This window comes from Zea mays, chromosome 4, assembly GCF_902167145.1.
Source record: "Zea mays cultivar B73 chromosome 4, Zm-B73-REFERENCE-NAM-5.0, whole genome shotgun sequence".
Classification (NCBI taxonomy): domain Eukaryota; kingdom Viridiplantae; phylum Streptophyta; class Magnoliopsida; order Poales; family Poaceae; genus Zea; species Zea mays.
In genome coordinates, this window is record NC_050099.1 from 33943028 (window position 1) to 33961874 (window position 18847).

The 18847-nt window shown below is 47.3% G+C and overlaps 1 long non-coding RNA gene across 1 annotated transcript; it reads right to left on the reverse strand.

Moving 5' to 3' along the window:
* Nucleotides 1-16277: 16277 nt before the first annotated feature.
* Nucleotides 16278-16743, reverse strand: LOC109945491 (uncharacterized). The gene is made up of 2 exons (XR_002268687.1): nucleotides 16711-16743; nucleotides 16278-16615 (listed from the first exon to the last, which is right to left on the reverse strand). It is a non-coding gene; the product is annotated as an uncharacterized lncRNA (long non-coding RNA).
* Nucleotides 16744-18847: the final 2104 nt, after the last annotated feature.

Consider the following 18847-nt stretch of genomic DNA (forward strand, 5'->3'; position numbering starts at 1 on the left):
CGCGCAGGCGGGTGTTCTCGTCGGCGGCGAGTGTACCGGCCAAACCACGGCGAACTGGTTCAATCCAAGGGCACGGTGAGCTTCATGGGGTAACGTAGTGACCGTGTGCACAAGGAATCAAAGGATGGTTGAGTGGATTACCCGGTCCACGTACTCCGGCGGGGTTGAGAGCTCCGGCGAGCGTGGACTGGCCTCTCCGGCGAAGCAAACCCCGATTCCTCGCTCGGGGAGCTTCACGGAGGTGTGCACAGTCTTCTCCGAGGGCTGGACGGAGTTGGGAATGGCTCTATTGGCCGGTCTACGGTGACAGAGGGATTGGGCGGCCGCGGACACGCCGCGCACGGGCAAACGGCGGCGAGCTAAACTCCGGTGAGGGTGCGCGGAAGAGTGCAGTCGAAGCCTGGGAGGGCTTTATAGGCGCGGGCGCGGGCCATGGCGCTGGCTTGGCTCGGGCGTGGTGCTGGGCATGCGGGGGCGCGCGTGAGCGTGCTCTGGCGCGGGCAGGAAGCGTCGAACATGTGGAGGTGTGTTTCTTCCATTGTTCAAACGTCTCCAGAGATCGCAAATGTGCGAATCTTGCCATGAATCCGGCGCAGACCTCTTCCTGGCACCTAGGGCTATCTCACATGTGTGAGTTCCAATGGAGGATACGCCCTAGATCAGGAGATAGACGGGCGCCAAATCTGGCTTGTCTCACTGCCCACCTCGCAACAAAACTGATGCCAATACCTGTCAAACGTCAAAGTCTCGGTTTCCACTTTTTCCAGGGGGTGCCTTAGGTGGTATACCACATTTTTGGTATAGAACCTAAGTGGTTTTGGTGCCATCTTCAAGGTGAACACGGTTGGTCTTTGGATTAGGGTTAGAATTTGACTTAGAGGGAAATAGAGAGCTCTAGCTCTCTCTCCACTTGGAGATTTGAATTGGGGTTTCTCCAGGGGTCTTTTTGCAATATTTCCCTCCCCTAATTGCTGGTTATAAGGTTACTTAAGGTTTGGGTAAATGTTACTCATGCTTTGCACACTTGCTCACTCTCATTTCCCTCTTATCTAGGGTTTTGGGAGATAGGGTTTAAGAGAGGTCTAGGGTTCTTCTCCCCTCTTATCCAAGGTAGTAAGTGAGCAAGGATTAGAGAAATGCTCCTTAGGTCATTGGCAACTTGATTAGCACATGATCTCCAAAGTTCTTATGTGTTGCCCTAAGCCTCTTCCACATATAATTCACAGTCCTTAGTGCCAAGGTGTGCTCTAGCCATGTAACACCTGGGGTGTTACACTAAGGCCATTCCCGAAAGTTGATGAGCAGCCAGTTGAACCCGCTGATTTTCGGGGCATCCAATGGCTTCCAGTTTCCTCTTGATCGTGCGTAGCTAGTCATCTGCATCGAGGGGATTGCTGGACCCCGCGAACGTGGGAGGCTTGAGTCTCAAAATTTCTCCCATCCTGTCCTGTGGTCTTCCACCACCTAGGCACTGGTTTTCCAGACTTCTAGTGAGGACTTCGATGAGTCGGGTCTGATTGGCTAGAACTTGGGCCAAGTCTAGGGGTAGTTCCGGAGGTGCGGGGAGGTGGGTCTCACTCCCTTCTCCGCCAGCTTCTCCTTTAGCTCTTAGGGGAAAACCTGCTCCAATCCCGGAGGCGGTAGGCGTGGTTTTATCCGAAGCCATCTGCCAGGGGAGAAGAGTTACTACTATGTACATGCCAATTTTTTTAATCAGATACTTTATTCATTACATCAGTTCATTACAGCATACAACTACCAAAAGCTCATTACACGCGAGTGCTATCGAGGGTACTCCCGAACTCCTTCTCTAAAGTGTCCCCAAATTCCTTGAGAAGGTCATCAAGGCTGGCTAAGGACATTTCCTCGGTGTCGGACGAGTTTCTTATCCTGGTAGGAGGTAGGGCTGGAGGGGCTTCTTCCTTCTGCTCAGTCTGACATCCTTGCCTTTTGGTCTTCTTGCAGATTTTTCTTGCGGGGGCGAGCTTCTTCAGTTTCTTGTCGTAATCCATCTTCAGAGTGCGGTAGGCCTCACGGGTATTGGTTTCCTCGACTTCTGCTATCTCGAGGCTTTCTTGAAGGGACGCCTTTTCCCTTGTAAGTTCCCTGACTTTTTGCTCCAGGCTTTCAACCCGGGAGTTTAGGTGAGTGCAGTGGGAGGCAAGGTCATCATATTGGTTATCAAGGGTGTGAAGGTATCCAGCCATGTAGACGATGGTGGGGTCATCCTCAATAGGGTCTCCTCCTGACAGGGCCTGAAGTCTTTTCCTCCAGGTAGGTGTATTTTTGTTGCTGGGTGGGAAGTAGCGAAGGGGGTTTCAAAGATCACCTTGTTGTAGCTCTGGCATAGTTGTTGGAGGGCTTTCTGGGCAACATTTTGGCAAGTATCTGGGAAGCATTCCTCAATAGTGACTTGGAAAGAAGGATGGTTCGGATAGTTTCGGCTTTCTCCCAGGTAGACTGCCATAGAGCATTTTTCCATGCCGTTCTCCAGATACTCCTTCCAGACATATTCTGGCTTCTTGCGGATTCCCATGCGAAGCGCATAACTACGCAACAGGTGTGGGAACCCTTCCACCTCTGAGCAGTAGGATGTCCTAATGACCAGAGAGTCTTCCATCTGGAATAGGAAAAGAAGGGTCTGTTAATATTGGGGAAGAGGAGAGAAGACTTTTCTTGGGGTAAGAGGTATTTTCTTTTAAGGCAAGTTTTAGGGTCAGGGCTGTGACCTACGGCCAGTCCTATGGCTCCAATACCACCTGAAGCACCCCGATCCTTTGGGACTCAAATGTGATACAATTACTAGTCCCAGGAGGCTAGTAAACACATTCCTTACTTCAAATAGTACAGAGTTCAAATAGAGGTTATTACAATACCGAGGTACAAGCTCTAGAGAGCCAGAATAAGAAGCGCAGTAGGAAAATATACTAGCCCAAGCCACAGACAGAACTGGGTGCAGACACAGCCCTCTCAATCAAGCATAGCAGAAAAGAAGTCTTCGGCTGCTGAAAAACATAAATAAATTTGGGTGAATACACTAGGTATTCCGCAAGCCCACCCCGCTCCCATAAAGAGAAAGAGACCTGTACCATACATGCTTTATTTGGTGGAGTTGAAGTCACTCTTCATTTTCTTAGAGAAAGGCAGTTGCTATAAGGTTTTTCCCAAAGACTTAAAAGTAACAAAATACTCAACCACCACTGAGCTTCCCGCTCCCGTGGCCTTGTTTTCTTTCTTAGTAAGCACTTACACACATTTCCCTGTTAACGGAGGTTATAGAAAAATCTCTAATTGCCATACCACACCAGACTCGTCCATACCAGTGGACACAGACTATTCGAATAGGTTTCAACTCTGCGCAGAGGGGTACACTTTACCCACTAGTCCGGTTTCTGTGATCTCACCGTCGCGAGACCCGAATGCCGGATCTCTTTCCTTCCTCGCACGTCCTAACCTTAATGGTTATTCGGAAGGAGTCAGGCCACCACCATGTCCAAACCGGACAAAACTTTCCCCCTCCTTATCCTCCCGGTGCTCCCTAGCCTTCATAACCCTAGGGTCGGACCGCACGAGTTCGGATTGAGTGACTGCCCACACAGTCTCGAGTGGTTGTACTATTTAAAGAGTACAGGTAGTGAAGATGACAAACCGGTCCTTATATGAGGGGACAATCCTTCTGCTCACGCCTAAACCAGCTGAGCCAACACCTTAGGCCCTCCCCTAAACCAGGGAGTCCTTGATCATCCCACTCCCAAGGTGATGAGGGTGAGTACCCTTCATCGCACACCTCTTTTTTTAAAAGAAACCTTATTTGAAGTACCATGTTCCCCTTTCTCCCAACCCACATTTCGCGTTTGAAAAATGTATGTTAATGCAGGCTATCTCTTTGCTCACAATGCAGATATCCCACCCTGAAATCCCGGCCTAGGTAGTGGTAGAAAGAATAGGTAATTTATGCATCAAGGGAAGGATGGACTTGCCTTCGTCGAAGCTTTCCTGGCATAACAGATCTACTTCCGGGAGATCGGGCTCCGGCCCTTCTTCCGGGGATACGGGTTCTGGATCAACGGTCCCCGCTTCTTCTAGTAAAAACAGTCAATAAAACAATACATCAACAGTGGTTTTCCAATTGCAGCGTGTCATTTTCTAACATTATTATTACTTGTGACTTTAGAAATCATTTTGATAATTTTTGGTGCATAAAATATTGAGAAATACTAATTAAATGAGAAAAGGTTGGAAAAAGGAAAAAGGAAAAAGAAAAGGGATTCCTTCGCAGGTGGGCCGGGGGGGATTTTCGGCCCAGCCAGGCGCAGCGCACGCGCGCGCGAGGGCGCCGGCCCAGCTGCGGCCCAAGGCGAGGAGACGGCGCGGGCGCGCGGGAGTGATGGCGTCGCCGCGGGGCCCACACGTTAGCGAGAGCGGAGGGGGGGGGGAAACGGCGCCACGGGTCGACGGCGCGGGCGAACCGGCCGCCCGCGGGGGAAGAAACCCGGCCGCCGGTGGGCTCGGCGGCAATTCGCCGCCGGTGACCCGGTTCTTGGACAACGGGGAGGTGCCTTAGCACGGGGAGGGCTGGCGAACCTAGGGGTGGGCTCAAATTGGCTAGAGGGGGCCGGGAGGGGGCTGTCCGTGGGGAGGTGGCAGAGCTCCACGGCGAGGATCGCCGTCGGTGAGCTTCAGGTGAGGGATTGGGGTGGGGGAGTGGTATTCTGAGTTCGCGGCAATGTGATGAAGCTGGTAGGCCAACCTAATCGCTTGCTGGACCAAAAGAGAGGGAGGGAGAAGAGGGGGGGAGGGCTCACCGGAGAGGGAGAAGACGGCGGCGCTTCGCGAATTGAGCTCGGGCGAGGGGAGGAGGGTGGTAGCTGAGGCCAGTGCGGGGAAGGAGGTGCCTGGGGCGACCTTTTTATAGGCGTCCGAGGGAAGGGGAGAGGCGGAGCTCGGCGGGCGCCGATGAGGTGCACAGCGCCGGCATTAATGCCGCACAGCGGCGACGACGAGACCTCACGGCGGGGGCGGTATCGGGCAAGGACGTGGTCAAGCGGCGAGGACGGGGCGGTGCCGAACTCTCCTGTGCGGCGAGGGGATGGGCAAGGGGACGGCGATGGAGGGGACGGCGGTGCGTCGTACGCGAGGAAGACGACGAAGCGGCTGACCGGTGGGGCCGGACTGCCAGCGAGAGGGAGCGCACGAGAGGGAGTGGCTGGCAGGTGGGGCCGGCTTGTCAGCGAGAGAGAGGGAGGGGAGCGCGGAGCGGCTGCGCGCGCGGGAACGGGCCGGCTATTGGGCCGAAAGGGGGAAGCGCGGGCGTGACGGGGAAGGGAGGCGGCCGTGGCATGGGCCGGATTTAGCCCAACAGGGGGGAGGAGAGCTTTCTCTTTTTCTTTTTATTTTCTAATTCCCATTTCCATTTTTGTTTCTTTTTCTTTTGAACAATTTATTTAGTAGATAATCTAGGTGCTGGAAAATAAAATCTAAGTGAGGTGTTCATAATCAAACAAAGTGTATGCATATGATGGGAAGAATCTAAGGGAGTTTTGGGATGGATAAAAAGAAGAGGGGGGGGGGTAGGTTAGGGTTTCAAACCTGGGTTAGAATTTGGGATGTTACAATAAATCAGGCAAAGTAGTTGCCAAATATGTTGGGGCCAAACACAAGGGCTCAAAGACTTGTGTTTGGGTACCCAAGGTGCTTGTTTCTAATGTCAAAGGACCCAAGACCGTTTGGGTACCTAAGAACAAGGCCTAAACTTGTTTTGTAGGTTTATGCATCCGGGGGCTCAAGTTGGATCATTGATAGCGGGTGCACAAACCACATGACTGGGGAGAAAAGGATGTTCTCCTCCTATGAGAAAAACCAAGACCCTCAAAGAGTTATTACATTCGGGGATGGAAATCAAGGTTTGGTCAAAGGACTTGGTAAAATTGCTATATCTCCTGACCACTCTATTTCCAATCTTTTTCTTGTAGATTCTTTATATTATAACTTGCTTTCTGTATCTCAATTATGCAAAATGGGCTACAATTGTCTTTTTACGGATATAGGTGTTACTGTCTTTAGAAGAAGTGATGATTCAGTAGCATTTAAGGCAGTGTTAGAGGGTCAGCTATACTTAGTTGATTTTAATAGAGCTGAACTCGACACTTGCTTAATTGCTAAGACTAACATAGGATGGCTCTGGCATCGCCGACTAGCCCACGTTGGAATGAAGAATCTTCATAAGCTTCTAAAGGGAGAGCACATTTTGGGACTAACCAATGTTCATTTTGAGAAAGACAAGGTTTGTAGCGCATGTCAAGCAGGGAAGCAAGTTGGTGTTCATCATCCACACAAGAACATCATGACGACTGACAGGCCACTCGAGCTACTCCACATGGACCTATTCGGCCCGATCGCTTACATAAGCATTGGCGGGAGTAAGTACTGTCTAGTTGTTGTGGATGATTATTCTCGCTTCACTTGGGTGTTCTTTTTGCAGGAAAAATCACAAACCCAAGAGACCTTAAAGGGATTCTTGAGACAGGCTCAAAATGAGTTCGGCTTAAGGATCAAAAAGATTAGAAGCGACAACGGGACGGAGTTCAAGAACTCACAAATAGAAGGCTTCCTTGAGGAGGAGGGCATTAAGCACGAGTTCTCTTCTCCCTACACACCTCAACAGAATGGTGTAGTGGAGAGGAAGAATAGAACTCTACTTGACATGGCGAGGACCATGCTTGATGAATACAAGAGTTCGAATCGGTTTTGGGCTGAGGCGGTCAACACCGCTTGCTACGCCATCAACCGATTATATCTTCACCGAATCCTCAAGAAGACATCATATGAACTCGTCACCGGTAAAAAGCCCAATGTTTCATATTTTAGAGTCTTTGGTAGCAAATGCTTTATTCTTGTTAAAAGAGGTAGAAAATCTAAATTTGCTCCTAAGGCTATAGAAGGCTTTTTACTTGGTTATGATTCAAACACAAGGGCATATAGAGTCTTTAACAAGTCCACTGGACTAGTTGAAGTTTCTTGTGACATTGTGTTTGATGAGAATAACGACTCTCAAGTAGAGCAAGTTGATCTTGATGAGCTAGATGATGAAGAGGCTCCATGCGTCGCACTAAGGAACATGTCCATTGGGGATGTGTGTCCTAAGGAATTCGAAGAGCCTCCACAAGCACAAGGTCAACCATCATCTTCAAATCAAGCATCTCCACCAACCCAAGATGAGGATCAAGCTCAAGATGATGAAAATGAAGATCAAGAGGAGCCACCTCAAGAGGAGGACAATGATCAAGGGGGAGATGCCAATGATCAAGACAAGGAAGATGATGAGGGTCCAAGACCGCCACACCCAAGAGTCCTTCAAGCAATCCAACGAGATCACCCCGTGAACACCATCCTCGGCGATATTCATAAGGGGGTAACCACTCGATCTCGTGTTGCTCATTTTTGTGAACATTACTCTTTTGTTTCCTCTATTGAGCCACACAGGGTAGAGGAAGCACTTCAAGATTCGGATTGGGTGCTGGCGATGCAAGAGGAACTTAACAACTTCACAAGGAATAAGATATGACATTTGGTTCCACGTCCTAATCAAAATGTTGTAGGAACCAAGTGGGTCTTCCGCAACAAACAAGATGAGCATGGTGTGGTGACAAGGAACAAAGCCCGACTTGTGGCCAAGGGATATTCACAAGTCGAAGGTTTGGATTTTGGTGAAACCTATGCACCCGTAGCTAGGCTTGAGTCAATTCGTATATTACTTGCTTATGCTACTTACCATGGCTTTAAGCTTTATCAAATGGACGTGAAAAGTGCCTTCCTCAATGGACCAATCAAGGAGGAGGTCTATGTTGAGCAACCTCCCGGCTTTGAAGATAGTGAGTACCCTAACCATGTCTATAAACTCTCTAAGGCGCTTTATGGGCTTAAGCAAGCCCCAGGAGCATGGTATGAATGCCTAAGAGATTTCCTTATCACTAATGGCTTCAAAGTCAGAAAAGTCGATCCTACTCTCTTTACTAAAACTATTGCAAATGAATTGTTTGTATGCCAAATTTATGTTGATGATATCATATTTGGGTCTACTAACAAATCTACTTGTGAAGAGTTTAGTAGGATTACGATTCAAAAGTTCGAGATGTCTATGATGGGGGAGTTGAAGTACTTCTTAGGATTTCAAGTGAAGCAACTCCAAGAAAGCACCTTCATTAGCCAAACGAAGTACATTCAAGACATACTCACCAAGTTTGGGATGAAGGATGCCAAGCCCATCAAGACACCCATGGGAACTAATGGGCATCTCGACCTCAACACGGGAGGTAAATCCATAGATTAAAAGGTATATCGGTCGATGATAGGTTCTTTACTCTATTTATGTGCATCTCGACCGGGTATTATGCTTTCCATATGCATGTGTGCAAGATTCCAAGCCAATCCTAAGGAAGTTCACCTTAGGGCCGTAAAACGAATCTTGAGATATTTAGTTTATACTCCTAAGTTTGGCCTTCGGTACCCCAAGGGATCCACATTTGATTTAATTGGTTATTCCGATGCTGATTGGGCAGGGTGTAAAATTGATAGAAAGAGCACATCAGGGACTTACCAGTTCTTGGGAAGATCTCTGGTGTCTTGGGCTTCTAAGAAACAAAATTCTGTAGCTCTTTCTACCGCCGAAGCCGAGTATATTGCCGCAGGCCATTGTTGCGCGCAATTGCTTTGGATGAGGCAAACCCTTAGGGACTATGGTCACAAATTAACCAAAGTTCCTCTCCTATGTGATAATGAGAGTGCAATCCGCATGGCGGATAATCCCGTTGAGCACAGCCGCACTAAGCACATAGCCATTCGGTATCACTTTTTGAGGGATCACCAACAACGGGGAGATATCGAGATTGCTTACATTAACACCAAAGATCAATTTTGATTCTAGGAATTTTGATTGATATTTTGCACACATAGCTTATTTTTATACCCTTGATCATATCTCTATCATGTGCTATGACTAATGTGTTTTCAAGTGTATTTCATGCTAAGTCATAGATTGAAAGGGAAATGGAGTCCTCGGCAAAGACAAGGCTTCCACTCCACTCCATCGAATCATTCAACCTTCGCTGTCACTCCACACCCCTCTCCAATTTGGTATAATCTTCACTCATATATTATTTACCAAAGGGGGAGAAAGTTGACAAAGGGCTCTAATGACTCCGTTTTTGGCGATTCATGCCAAAGGGGGAGAAAGTATTAGCCCAAAGCAAAAGGACCGCACCACCACCAATTTCAAAAATTTGTAGTCTTTCAATTTGTATTAAAGAAGTGTTTTTAAAGATTTTCAAATTGGGATTTTCAAATTGGTATCTTAGTTTTGATATAATTTCAAATTGGTATAACCTCTTCAAAATTAATATCTAAAACTCTCTTGAACACTAAGAGGAGAATTTCATTGAGGGGGAGTTTTGTTTAGTCAAAGGAAAAGCATTTGAAACAGGGGGAGAAAATTTCAAAACTTGAAAATGCTTCTCAAAATCTTATTCATATACCTTTGATTATTTGCAAAAGACTTTGAAAAAGAGTTTGCAAAAACAAAACAAGTGGTGCAAGCGTGGTCCAAAATGTTAAATATGAAGAAAGCATCCATGCATATCTTATGAAATGTATATTGGTTTAATTCCAAGCAACCTTTGCACTTAAATTAAGTAAACTAGTTCAATTCTGCACTTTTATATTTGCTTTGGTTTGTGTTGGCATCAATCACCAAAAAGGGGGAGATTGAAAGGGAAATAGGCTTACACCTTTTCCTATATGAATTTTGGTGGTTGAATTGCCCAACACAAATTAATTGGACTAACTAGTTTGCTCTAGATTATGAGTTCTACAGGTGCCAAAGGTTCAACACAAACCAATAAAAGTCCAAGAAAGGGTTCAAATAAAAAGAGCAAAAGGCAACCCAAAGGCAGCCCTGGTCTGGCGCACCGGACTGTCCGGTGTGCCACCAGACAGTGTCCGGTGCACCACCGGACAGTGTCCGATGCACCAGGGAGTTCCACTCCGAACTTGCCACCTTCGGGAATTCGGGGAGGCCGCTCCGCTATAATTCATCGGACTGTCCGGTGTGCCAACCGGAGCAACGGTCGTCCGCGCCAACGGTCGTCTGCAACGCTATAGTGAAACGCTACAGTGCGCGACTGCGCGTGTAGAAGTCAGAGCAGGCGCAGAAGGCGCACCGGACAGTGAATAGTGACTGTCCGGTGCAACATCGAACTGTCCGGTGGCCCAGTTGTCAGAAGCTCCAACGGTCGGAACCCAACGACCTGGTGACGTGGCTGGCGCACCGGATAGTGTCCGGTGCGCCATACGACAGAAGCCCTCACCAACGGTCCTTTTGGTGGTTGGGGCTATAAATACCCCCAACCACCACACTTCAATGCATCCAAGTTTTCAGCCATCAAACCTCATACAAGAGCTATAGACTTCATTCCAAGACACAAACAAAGAGATCAAATCCTCTCCCAAGTCCAGAATCACTCCAAACAAATTAGTGACTAGAGAGAAAGACTTTTGTGTTCTTTTGAGCTCTTGCGCTTGGATTGCTTTTCTTCTTCCTCCATTCTTGTTTCCAACTCAATTGTAATCAAAGCAAGAGACACCAAGTTGTGGTGGTCCTTGTGGTGGACTTAGTGTCCCATTTGATTAAAGAGAAAGGCTCACTCGGTCTAGGTGACCGTTTGAGAGAGGGAAAGGGTTGAAAGAGACCCGGTCTTTGTGACCACCTCAACGGGGAGTAGGTTTGCAAGAACCGAACCTCGGTAAAACAAATCATCGTGTTCATCTTCTTTATTTCTTTGTTCATTTGTTTTCCCTCTCTTTCGGACTCGAATTTAATTCTAACGCTAACCCCGGCTTGTAGTGTGTGCTTAAGTTTGTAAATTTCAGACTTGCCTATTGACCCCCCTCTAGGCGACTTTTAGGGATGTAGGGTGAACAATATGAAGATGTACCGAACACCTCTTTCATCTGGGAAGGTTGAGTAGCTGACGAAGCAAGCTCTTTCTATTTGTTAATGGTATGATGGCATGTTCTTGTAGTGTGGCCCTTGTCCTCACTGCAAAACAAACAGAATGACTTACTTGGAGGCGCACCAAATCTGCCACTAAAGCTTCGGCTCCCCTCCCTCTCGGAGCAGATGGTCGGAATGTGTTTTGCGAAGATGGCTGCTGAGAGCTTGCCTGTTGTCCTGACTAACCCTGTTATTGTGTCACTCTTTCCTCACCCTGTGATGGGTTATGGATACTTAGGACATGTCTTGGATGGAATCTTCTTCCGAAGCCCCTGGCGACTTCAGTGTACCTATGGAACTCTTCCCTCCTTTGACGGAAATCATTATCGGCCCTTATGTACTCATCCATCTTTTACAATAGCTTTTCAAGGGAATGAGGAGGCTTCCTTGCAAAATACTAGGCGGTTGGTCCTGGCCTGAGCCGCTTAACCATTGCTTTGATGACGATGTCATCCTGAACGGCCGGAGCCTGAGCTCGAAGCCTGAGGAACCTTCGGACAAATGATTGAAGATATTCATCTAGATCATGTGTACATTGAATAGAGCTTGCACAATGACATGCTTGGATTGAAAACCTTGGAAGCTAACAGTCCTTGGTCGGAGTGATGAGTACTAAATCTGGCGACACTTCGGACCGCCATGACAAAGGACTTTGCCATGACTGTTGAGTTTCCACCATACGATGATATGGTGGCTTCATAGCTCATGAGGAACTACTTAGGGTCTGTTAGGCCATTGTAGATAGGTAGTGTAGGAGGTCCGTACAATGGTGGCCATATTGCAACTTGTAGCTCAAGTGTTAGTGGGGAAGCTTCATCATAGAGGAAATCTTGGGCATTGTACACCTCGTGATAAAGATTGTCATGATCTCGCCCATCATAATCTTGATCCCTAAAGTTGTTCAAGTTTTCATGCGCTTAGGTATTGCGCATGTCTTTAGTTGCTTCGTCAATATTTCTTTGGAGTATTGAAAGACAAAGCATCTTCTTCCTGCGCTTCTCCACTTGCTGGTGAATGGCTTAAAGGTTACTGATTTCCTCATCAAGCTCTTCTAAATGAGGGGGCGAGCTGATGGTCTTCTTCTTCTGGATCCTTGCCTCTCTAATGAGAGTTTCATTCCCTCAAGGATGGAGCTAGTTGTCGCCGCTTTCTTCGGCGACATGGTGTATGTTGGTGTGGTCGTGAAATCACCGGAGGTGGGCGCCAATGTTGGTCACTTATTTTCAATTGCTATATAAAATAAAAAATAAGGCAACACAAAGTTAAAAAGTAGAAACCTTCGTCCTTGAAATGTTATCTCTTCAGGATAACAATTCAAGGACGAAGGTAAAGTGTAATCAGATGGAATACACAACGTATGATGAAACAAGATATGAGAACTTATCTCATGTGCCTTAGCATTTTATTTCTCTTCTTCTCACACAAGACAAGTTTACAATCATACCTTTGGCTTCTTGATGCAAGAGAGCACGAAGTTGTTTCGAAGGCTATGCTCTACGAAGCCGTAGCACCTGGCTAAAAGTACTTTATGCAGGGTACTATTCATCTATTTATAGGGGAGACGAACCGACTTAGTATAGGATTACAATTGTGCCCTTCATTGTTTGCAAATGCCATCGGGGCAGTAATGTATTTTGTCCATCCTCGATCGCGCAGATTCAGGCTTTCATCGCCTTCTCCTTTGGCTTACACCCGAAGTTCCTCCGTTGTCGTCGAAGTTGTCGACTTCAGCTAGGAACTCTTTCTCTAGCACACATGTGCGAAGCTTCTTTGCACGCTTTCCCGGCCGAAGGTTCGCTTCGTCCATTATTAGTACTCTTTAAGTATACTTACTTGTGCCGAAGTAAAAGGTTAAATGAGTGATCTTCAGCATAGTTTTTCCTTGCACCCTTAAGGCAATCATGTGACATAACTAGTCAAAGGACCTTCGACAACATTGGCCCCAACAAGAGGGCATTGTTCTGCAATAATAAACCTAAACATAAAAAAATGTTGAAAGATAGCAGGACAACCAGATTCTATTTTAGTCTGTAATGTAAAATACTAAAAAACAAATCTGCTACTAATAAGTTACAAGTAACATGACCACTAGTTCAACTAGTTGTATGACTACTTCATAGCATGACAAAACCATACAAAGCTTGTACTGGCCAAGTATGTGCTTGCAAGTATCCAAACTCAAGCAACGCTAAGATATGTTAGGACTGCATTAACTGAATTGATCTACAACCTAGACATCAAAGTGTAGCAGAAAATAATTGATAATGTTTTATCTTTCATTCAAAATTAAAAAATACATAATGAACTCATAGCTAATTAATGAACAAAACACACAAGTATATACCTGTATTGAGGAAAAATCCATGAATTATCATTGTCGGTAATGTGATTTGTTCCAGAATCTTGTGAAGTACCTTAATAGTCACCAACAATCATACCTAGGATGGCATTCAATGAAGATCGATGGGGTTTTGACGCTTTGCTTGCATCCATACAACTGGGAATAGGAGCATTAGAGTTCACAGCAGGGTTGAGAGAGGGACCGGTGAAATTATCGCTGTGGAATAAATCGGTGAGAGACGACACAGTTGAGTGCTTAAACCTGGTCGTTGTAGGTCATAGAGGCCTGAAGACCGAGTCTATCAAGCCAAGTCCATGTCGAACCTGCTAAATACAAAGGAGGTTCTGAATTATAAACTATCGCGATCCGCTCCCCTACACGACACGCAAGTCGGTAGTCCTCTAGCCAGAGACCGGGGTTCGATTTCCCAGTGTACTTTGCGATGGCGGGGCCTGTAGTGTCGCGGTGCGGGCGCCTGCAGGATATGGCGATCAAAAGCCTATGGCCTTGGCGGCTGGGGGCTTAGGCTTCGATCCTCGTTGGCCCCTGTGGTGCTGGCTGTATCAATGGTCGTCGTTTGGCCCCTTCCATACCTCCCCGCCCCTCCCTAGGTTAGGCATGCTCCACGCTCCCTCACTTGTTTTTAGGTTCCAATGGGGTGGGACCTGCTCCAAGCCTGCTTCAGACTTGAGCAGTCGTCTTGCAGAGGCGTCGTTAGTTATTGGCACTGTCGTAGCGCTCTGTCAGCCCTAGGCTCCCGATGCCATGGTGCGGGGCCTTCGGCTCACAGTCGCATGGCGAGGTGGAGCGGGTTTTAGGTTTCCATGTAGGTCTCCCGTTCATTCTAGCCCATTCTAGAATACTCCAGTGGTTGCAATGTTCCAACGTGTACGAGGGAGCCATGGCGGTCTAGCCTTGCCGTAGGTAGGATGGTGTGGGGTGCGGACTGCTTCGACACGCGTTTGCCAAATTACTCGTCGTGGCTTCCCCGTTCGCCATTGAGGCAGTACTCGCTTCCCTGTAGAGGGACCTCGGCCGCTCCGAGAGGGGTCCCATCCTGGTGGCAATCCCTCGCATGGTGGGCCGAGGTGAGCTGGGGCTGATGCCACGGCGCATGCCACAGTGTCAGCAAGGCTCCCCTCGAGGTTCCCTGAGAGCAAGGAGCCCTCGATCGGTGAGATCACGAGGCATTTTCTGGTCGTAACGTGGGTAGTCCCACTCAACGGGATGAGAGCACCTAGAGGGGGGTGAATAGGTGATCCTGTGAAACTTGAAAACTTAATGCCACAAAACTTGGTTAGGCGTTAGCACAATAATGCCAAGTGGCTAGAGAGGAGTCTCAACAAAACACAATAACCACAAGAGAACAACACAGAGATGGCACAGTGGTTTATCCCGTGGTTCGGCCAAGACCAACGCTTGCCTACTCCACGTTGTGGCGTCCCAACGGACGAGGGTTGCAATCAACCCCTCTCAAGCGGTCCAAAGACCCACTTGAATACCACGGTGTTTTGCTTTGCTTTTCTTTATCTCGCTTGCGAGGAATCTCCACAACTTGGAGTCTATCGCCCTTACACTTGAAGTTCACAAAGAAGCACGGAGTAAGGGAGGGATGAGCAACTCACACAAAGATCACAGCAAATACGCACACACAAGACCCAGACTTGAGCTCAAGAGACTATCACGAGTTTCTCACTAGAACGGAGCTCAAATCACTAAGGATGTAGAACAAGTGCGCAAGAACGAAGTGTGAGTGATCAACTATGCTCAAGGAATGCTTGAATATTTTCTCTATGCGCCAAGGGGTCCCTTTTATAGCCCCAAGGCAGCTAGGAGCCGTTGAGAGCATTTCAAGAAGGCAATTCTTGCCTTCTGTCGCCTGGCGCACCGGACAGTCCGGTGCACCACCGTACACTGTCCGGTGTGGATTTCTTTCCTTCTTTGGCGAAGCCGACCGTTGGCGCCTGAGAGCCGTTGGCGCACCGGACACTGTCCGGTGCACACCGGACAGTCTGGTGCCTCCTTCCGACCGTTGGCTCGGCCACGTGTCTTCGCGCGGATCACGCGACCGACCGTTGACCCGGCCGACCGTTGGCTCACCGGACAGTCCGGTGCACACCGGACAGTCCGGTGAATTTTAGCCGTACGCCGTTAATCACTTCCCGAGAGCAGCAAGTTCGCCTGAGCCAGCCTGGCGCACCGGACACTGTCCGGTGCACCACCGGACAGTCCGGTGCACCCAGACAGAGCTGACTTTGGCAGAACTAAGCCATCTTTGATTTTTCCTATTTCCAGCACTTAGACACAATACATTAGTCTCTAAAACAATGTACTAAGTCTAGAAACATACCTTTTGACTTGATTTGCACTTTGTCCACCACTTTGCATAGATTAACACTTAAGCACTTGTGTTGGACACTAAATCACCAAAATACTACAGTAAACGAGGAAAATTCCGACGGCTCGAACCGTCGGACATAAGAACTAAACCGTCGGAGATAAGCTATCTCCGACGGCATTAGCTTATCTCCGACGGTTTTAAGCCGTCGTGGATAATGCGTCGGAAATAGCATTATGTCCGACGGCTGCCGTCGGACATACGCTATGTCCGACGGCCCTATCGAACCGTCGGACATAAGGCGCCGTAACCGTTTTAACCGCTGCCTGGGCCCACAGTTGTTATGTCCGACGGTTTTAAGCCGTCGGACATAACATATAGCGTATGTCCGACGGTTTTAAGCCGTCGGACATAACACAAACCTTATGTCCGACGGCCTACACTAAGCCGTCGGACATAACGTTTTTCAGAAATTGCACAAAAATCTGAAATTTAAAAAATCTGACATTTGCAAATATAAAACAGAATTCATACACATATACACATTCACATTAACAAATATACTCACATAAGTATACACATTCACAAATATAATCACATAAGCATTCACATTCACAAAATTTAACATAACAACATAGTTCCAAATGGTTGCAATAAGTGTTTACATAAACATAGTTGTCCAAACTCCAAAATGAACATTATTCGACGGGTAGGCTTTCACATGAAAGGTTTCAACAAGTGTTTTACATCAGTATCACTCATATCCATCGCCACCTCCTCCGGCTGGACTATGCGTGCTGAAAAGATTGTTCACCCACGAATGTGTTGTGTCGTCCTGACCAGACCCATCTCCAGGTGCGGCAACTGAAGCGGGGGGTGTCTGAAATCCCTATAACACAAGCACATGAAATAGTATACACTCAGTTGTTCATTTAAACACATAAGACATCTATGAACATGTCACACACGCATATGTGTACATACCATAGGGAATTGTGACGGAGGCGGAGGCGGTGGTGGAGGCGCCAACATTGGCATTGGCAGTGCAAAGTCCGGAGGCGGCATCCCATATGTCGGCATCGGGACGCCCGCTTGTTGGGCTAGTTGCTACAAATTATATACAAGTCATTGTTGAGCAAACAAGATACACATCAAATGTTTTGCAAAATAAGCTACAAAATGTTACTTCAACTTACCGAGAGAAGAGCTTGATTTTGGGCCTGGAGGCTTGCATAATACTCGTCCCTCTTCTTCTGGTACTCGGCTTGTTGTCTCTGGTATTCAGATTGTTGCCTCTGGTACTCCAATTGATCCCTCAAGACTGATTGATGGTACTCTACCTGTTGACGCAACACCGCAAGCTCTATCTCATGGGCTGCTGATCGTGAACGAGACGACTGTGAAGACGACGATGTGGATTGTCGTCCACGGCGTCTCAGCTCTCTGGAATCAATCGTAGAATCAAAAATACCCAACCTACAAGAGTGAACCATGCACTTAGTATAGTAACTCATGCCTCAGTTGAATCGCAAGCATATGATGACAATTTTGAAAACCAAATCAAATAATCTCACCGTCCATGGGCTTGTCCTCCTGCACTAGCATATGCTGCCTGAGGGTCGATTGGCTGGCTCCTCCAATCGTACTCCTCCCCATGGCGTTGAACCATCTCCTGCCCATACGAAGCCTGGAGGCAAACAATATCAAATATAAGTGCATAACCCCTATGCCATTGCAAACAATATCAAACACATAATAGAGTATCAAAAACTCACTAGACGGTCGGTGGCCGTCTGAGTGCATAACACATCAGGATTCTGAGGATCAGAACCCCTATGGCCTTGCATATACACCTCCACATCCGTGGGCGTACGGCCGGATTTGACTTCCTGTACATAAAAGTTATATTGACACATTTCTATGTAATTCAAAGTTACGACAAACTGAGACTTACCATTCGCTTAGCCAAGCGCACATGACCATCACCGCCGTAGTTGTGGAACGACTCAGTTCCACGGTTTCCCCTGTTCCTTTCGGAAATGGCACGAAACTCAGGGGAACCCCACCATCTGCACAATGCCCGATAACCGTCTGATCGGGTGGCCATCCACGGCACCGACACCTACATGAAATTTTTTAAATAAAGCAAGCAAATACATGGCTTCGTGCGATATGAGAGGCAACAACCTGTTTACCTCTAGGTATTGCTCCTCCGTCAAGTAAATTGATGACCACTCGGCCTTTGTATTTGGCATCGGTCGATCATCAGCATTTGCTCTGTACCATGCCTTTATAGCCTGAATTCGTGCATAGTACATTGCATCTTCAACGACATTGTTCGCGTTATACTCAAACACGTAACGAGCGTTCATATCATATGATCCATCGTCCGACAACTTGTACCGTTTCTGCAAAAACCATAGTGTTATCATAAAAGCAAACATATATGGAATAACTAAAATAGTATAAACAAGTCATACCCAGAATGCATCCCAAACTAGTGCCTGTGTGTTGCCAAACGTTCTACAGACACCATAGCGATAATGCTCCCAAGTGGTGGCGGGGACAGACTCGCCAGTAGGCAAAGTCACAAGACCAGGCCAGTGCAGACGAACAAGATTACCAAGAACCATGTTCACCTGCCTGTAGTGTCCTGTGCCTGTGAACGAGTCGTTGATCCAAGTCCTGCAAACAGAAATCAATGTAGAAATTAAAACATAACTTTCAATAACATTTAAGCAAAGATATGTCACTCACTTTCCACTAGGCTTTATCACAACCCGAGATTCGGGTGGAAGCTCTGGAGGTGGTCCAACAAAATGCAGCTTCCTCGTTCTCTTAACTCGAGAAGTTCCAGACCCAGCTGCAGAATCTCCACCAGCCCCAGAATCCCCAGCCCCAGAATCTCCACCAGCGTCGTCTCCAGCATCATCTTCAACATCATCTTCAACATCATCTCTTGCATGATCCTCTACCACTGGTTCCTCAATTTCAGCATCCTATGAAACAAATAACTTACATCATACAATATTAAGTAACTCAAATAATGTAATTTAACAACTAACTTACATCTTGTGGAGGCAAATGTTCTGCCAGCGCTCTCCGTCTGCTCATGGTAGAA